Source organism: Dipodomys merriami, unplaced genomic scaffold, assembly GCF_024711535.1.
Source record: "Dipodomys merriami isolate MVZ:Mamm:240054 unplaced genomic scaffold, mDipMer1.0.p SCAF_44, whole genome shotgun sequence".
NCBI classification, from domain to species: domain Eukaryota; kingdom Metazoa; phylum Chordata; class Mammalia; order Rodentia; family Heteromyidae; genus Dipodomys; species Dipodomys merriami.
The window spans coordinates 4,012,029-4,017,842 of record NW_027206002.1 but is presented as its reverse complement, the minus strand read 5'-3'; positions in this window follow the sequence as shown (position 1 = coordinate 4,017,842).

Here is a 5,814-nt window from a genome sequence, read left to right as displayed (position 1 = left end):
CACCCCTGGGCGAGCGAGGCGCGCCGAACGTGCCTTTTATAGCCGGCGCGGTAAGCCCCGCCCTCGGAGGGGCGGGCCCTCCGTGTGCCCCGCCCCTCCGCCCGGGCTGCGGCGCGCGAGCCGCCCTGCCGGGCCCCCCCCCCCCCCCGATCCGTTGCCCCCGCTCCAGCTGCCGCCCCCTCCGCATCTCCAGGCCCCCACCGAGCCCACCCCCTCTCCCTCTTGCTCCCAGGTCACCGGGGACCCCCAAATGCGGACATTTTAGGGGAAAAAAGCAGGGGGGGGACGGGGAAGTGGGGGGGTCCTGTCCTAGGCTCCTCCCAGACTTAGGCCTGACCATGACTCAGCGTGGTCAGCCCAGGGCCCACGGCCTGCACCTGGCTGGGCCGCACACCGGAGGCTCCTAGACCTCTCTGAGCACTGCAAACCAGACCCAGGTGCTGTCCCTGGTGTGTACTGTCCTCAGTGCTCTAAGCATCGTGTCCCAGTCGGCTCAATGACCAACTCCGAACTGGGTTAAGGCACTTTCCTCCCCTTTCCCCCTCCTCCCTCAGGCCTGAGTACCAGGAAGCTCCCACTTTAATTAGGGTAGAGTTGACAGGTGCTGGCGATCAGGAGCTAGCCAGCTCCACACACCCACTCTCCGAAGGGCCAGCTTGGGCTTCCTGGGCATCAGTGGTCTCTGAGTGTTCACTGCAGCCCTCCTGGAGACTCAGACACCACTTGCTAGCACGGGGCTTTCCAGCAGGTATGGGGGCTCTGGCCTGGTGGCTCCAGAGGCAGCCCTTCAGCTAGGAACCAAGAAACACTGGCTTATGTGACAACAATGACCCATTTACCAGGTCCTCCAGAAGGCGGTCCCAGCCCTGTGGCTGGTAGGATGTAGGCCGAAAAGGAATGTCACCCTGTGGAGCCTCCCAGACAAGGTCCTGTCAGTAGCAGATCGGACATACTGGGTCAAAGTCATGTCCTGTCAAGATGGAGTTTGTAGAAGCAGAGAAATCTCCCATGCTCAGATTTGCCTGGGAGACCACAGCACTGGCTGGGTCACAGATGTGATGGATTCTTTCCAGAGGCTTGCCTAGGTGAGGCTTCACACCCACACCCAGAGCAGCCCAGTAGAAAACAGTCCCCTCTCAGGCCTCTCCCTGAATTCTGCTATGAACCCAGCAAAATGACCCCCAGCAGGCCGGACCCATGTCATGCAGAGAGGGGACAGCGGCTGTCTGCACAGGTGTCTGCCAATCATGACTCAGCAGCCCTGTGCCTAAGAGCCTCAAAGCCCAAGCAGGCCAGGCTTCCTGCCTAGGGCCCATCTGAATGGGTGGGGGTACCCCAGGAAAACCCTCTGGTTCTGGGGAAATCTGGCTTTCAGGAAAGGATGTCAGAACACATCAAAGGACCTGTGGGCTTACCACAAGGAACTCCTTTGCTCTTCTTACCATTTGGGATCCTGGTGCGTTTTCAGGCAGGGTAGAGAGGCTCATGGAAAAAGGGGTTACCAGGAAATCGGGGACCCTGAGAACCTGGCCTAGAGACCCATACACCCCCCTCACCACCATCCCCCTGAAGAGGGGGGGGAAATGCCCTGAGCTTTTGCCCTTCCAAGTATGCCTAGCTGTCTCCACCCCCTCCCCGGCCAACCGGAGGTAGGAGGTAAACAAGGCGGTGTCTGGGGAACCCCCTGGCAGGGCCCTCTCTCTGCCTGCCCTGTGGTCAGGTGGCCTAAACGAGTGAGTCAGAGTCTCATGATCAAGACTTAACAGGGAGATTCCCTGACTGTTGACATCCAATGCAATAACAGCAGGCAGGGCTGCGGGGGCCTCAGGACCTTGGTGGGGGTCTCTGGGCCACCCAAGCACCGGGGCTTCCAGACTCTCCTTCTAACATCTGATCATCTTTCTCATTCCCAGGTATGCAGGGAGCCCCCCTTCCCTGTGTCCACTGGCCACTCCGTACCCTCCAGAGAATGGCATGGGCCCTGGAGAAAGGAAGAAAGGGGAAAACTTGACACCTGAGTCAAAAGACAAGCCCTTCCAGCTGTGGGCAGGTGCCCAGCCTCATCTTTCCTCATCTTTGAGCTAGGTCAGGAATGTAGGGGCTTGATTGGCTTCGCCCAGGTGATACCCCCCAGATGTGTTGTTTTGGTTTTCCAGTGTAGGGGAGGGTGGGGGGAGGTGGTAGGGTTGAACTCAAGGCCTGGCTCTCCTGGTACTCTACCACTCACACCAAGCCTTCAGCCTCTCTTTTTGCTGATTATTTTGGAGATGGTGTCTCATAGACTTTTCTGCCCCGGTCAGGCTTAAACTTCTATTCTCCGGGTGTCAGCTTCCTGAGTAGCCAGGACTTAGAGCAGCCACAACAGCTGCTAACTGTTAGCATGGCGGGGGGGGGGGGGGGGGAGGTGCTAATTTTGTATGTCTCTATTGGTATAAACTATGAATAGAGAGGGAGAGCAGAGGATTGAAGTGAAGGAGTGAGGAGCTCCCCTTCCTGCCCCCCCCATTAAGAGGTCCTGGAGAAAAGCAGGAGTGACCTCAGAACAGCTGATTTTGTTTATTCCCCTTTTCTCTCATCCTGGTTTTCTGTAGTACAGTGGACTTTGTGTTTTGTGGTGCTAGTACCAGGACTTGAAATCAAGCCCTTACACTGCCTGGCCTAGCAGGTGTAAGATAGAGTTAAATCCACCTGGTGAGGGGAGGGGGAGGAGGAGGAACCCAAGTCACAGGTGACTTAGTGTGAGAGTTAGATATGAGGGCATTGGGAGTATCAGGACCACACTGGTCACCGAAGCCCTCGGGGCTTTGACTACCAGCAGCCTGGGGACACTTTCCCAAACTAGTTCACGTGAAAACCCCACCAAAGCCCAGCGTGGAAAAGGGAGGCTGTGTAAGGCCTGGGGGCAGTGTTGGTAAATGTTTCACCCAAAGCTCCAATTGGCAGAAACTCCTGGGTGAGGCAGTTCCGGGGAAAACTGGCCAGCCAGCACCACCCCATTAGATGCCTGGCCCCTGCAAGAACGTGGGAGCGGGGGGAGGGGATGAAGCCCAGGGAGGAGGGCGGATGGCTGCCTGGAGGAGGCTGGACACAACCGGTGGCTGTGTCTGGAGAAGGGGTGATTCACAGCCAGCCAGCTGGGTCCTCACATGAGTTCTCTGATCCTCAGCTCCGCTGGGCTGCGTCCTCTCTGGATGGAGGCCGACCACACCTCACTTTCCCTGAGGCCAGGGGAAAGTACACCTGCCCCTAAAGCTGTTCACTCCTGACCAGGGCGCATGCTCAGATGCAGCGTTGGAGGCATCTTGAAGTGTCAGGACCAGGATCACATGGCTCTACCCCCTTTGTGGGCCTCTTCTCTTCCTCTGTCACCTCTTAGCACAGACCTACACACGTGCGCACGTGCACACACTTCCCCAAGCCTAGGGCTGCTGGCCTGACTTAAAAAAACTATGGAAAGTGTGAGGGCACTGCACAAGACCCTGGAAGCCAGAGCCCAGGTGCCCCATCTGGGCCAGAGACCCAGAGAGGCCTACGCCTGGATGGAAGAGCTGGAAAACAGCACAGGAGCCCAGGCACCTGGGACTCATCTCATGCCTGTAATCCCACCTGTGGAGGAGTCTGAGACATGGAGGATCAAGGTCAGAAACCAAGCCAGGCGTCTGTGGCTCACACCTGTAATCTTAGCTACTCAGGAGGCTGAGATCTGAGGCTCCCAGTTCAAAGCTAGCCGAGGGAAGAAAAGTCTATGAGACTCTTATCTCCAATGAACCACCAGAAAACCAAAAGTGACGCTGTGGCTCAAGTGGTAGGGCGCTAGCCTTGAGCTGAAGAGCTGAGGGACAGACCAGAGTTCAAGCCCCATGACCACCACGACCACCACCACCACCAACAACAAAAGATTAGAAACCAGTCCTGGCAGGAAAGCAAACTGCCAGACTGGAGACATGGCTTCATTTATAGAGTTCCAGCCAAGCAAACAAGCAGACCTAGTGAGTGTAAAAAAAAGAAAGAAGCCGGGCGCTGGTGGCTCACGCCTGTAATCCTAGCTACTCAGGAGGCTGAGATCTGAGGATCGCCGTTCAAAGCCAGCCCGGGCAGGAGAGACCGTGAGACTCCTATCTCCAATAAACCACCAGAAAACCGGAAGTGGCGCTGTAGCTCAAGTGGTAGAGTGCTCGCCTTGAGCTGAAGAGCTGAGGGACAGTGCCCAGGCCCAGAGTTCAAGCCCCACGACCGACAAAAAAAAATTGTTAAAAAAATAAAAAATAAATAAAATAAAAAAAGAAAGAAAGAGGAGCTGGGAAGGTGGCTCAGTGGTAGAGAGCTTGCCTTGCATGCATGAGGCCCTGGGTTCGATTCCTCAGCACCACATAAGCAGAAAAAAAAAGGGCAAAAAGAAAAAAAAAAAGAAAAAAAAAAAAAAGAAAGAAAAAAGGCAGCTCAAAGTAAAGAACAAAAAAGAGGCACTGGGGGGCTGGGAAGGTGGCTCAGTGGTAGAGCACTTGCCTTGCATGCTCAAGGCCCTGGGTTCGATTCCTCAGCACCACATAAGAAAAAAGCCGGAAGTGGTGCTGTGGCTCAAGTGGTAGAGTGCTAGCCTTAAGCTGAAGAGCTGAGGGACAGCGCCCAGGCCCAGAGTTTAGGCCCCACGACCGGACCCAAAAAAAAAAAAAAAAAAAGAGGCACTGGAGGGGGGGGAGGCGGGGAGGATTGGGGGGGAGGGAGGCTGGGAAGGGATGTGAAAGGTAAAGGAGGAGGCTGCAATGCTTGATAAGAAATGTACGCATTATCCTGCCCATGTAATTGTAACCCCTCTGTACAGTGTGTTCACAAAAAAAATAATTAAATTTAAAAAAAAGAGGCACTAGAGAAAGGCTCTATGGTCCTAGTTTAAAGAAGGGGGCTGGAGGAGGGGTAAAAACATCTCAGCTCCTCAAGGTGCTGTTGGGGGGGAGTTGTAGAGGGCAGTCAGTCACACAGCCCCTTCCCCTCCTCTATCTACCTATGGGGAACCTTCCAGAAGTTAGCTGATTACTCTCTCTCTCTCTCTCTCTCTGTGTCTCTCTCTCTGTCTCTTTCTCTTTCTTTCTTTTTTGCCAGTCCTGGGGCTTAGAACTCAGGGCCTTGGCACTGTCCCTGAGCTGCTTTTGCTCAAGGCTAGCACTCTACCACTTGATCCACAGCACCACTTCTGGCTTTTTCTGTGTATGTGGTACTGAGGAATGCAACCCAGAGCTTCATGCATGCTAGGCAAGCACTGTACCACTAAGCCACATTCCCAGCCAAGTTAGCTAATTTCTAGAATCCAGCAGTTTCCTGCTCTGGACTAGAGCTCTGCACCTATGACCTTTGTCCTGGAGCAATTCTGCACTCAGGGGACCAGCTCTCCTCTCTTCCCACTTGGCCTCCTGAGGCAATTCAGCTCCTCCACACCCATGTCCCTCTACGTCTCACCCCCCCCCCCCCCCCCCGTTTTGGACATGGCTTTGCCTGGCCCATGTTCCAGAGCCAGGGACATAGGAGGACTCAAGGTGGGTTTGTGTGGGTGTTGGTGTTAGAGGAGTTAAGTACAGAATATAGCGGGCTGAGGAAGGAAAGTAGGGAAACATGAGAGAAAGCAACTGTTTTTGGACTAGGCCCCACCAATAGGCCCAATACACCAGAATAAAAGTCAAAATGGAGTCACCCATGAAGGTTAACACCATTACTAAACTGAAATTAAATTGTTATCTGGCCTCTCCAGAAATCAGGTGAAATCAGGTCAAATTTCCCCAACTGGGAAGTTTGAAGGGAAGTTCCCTCAGCTTTAATCCT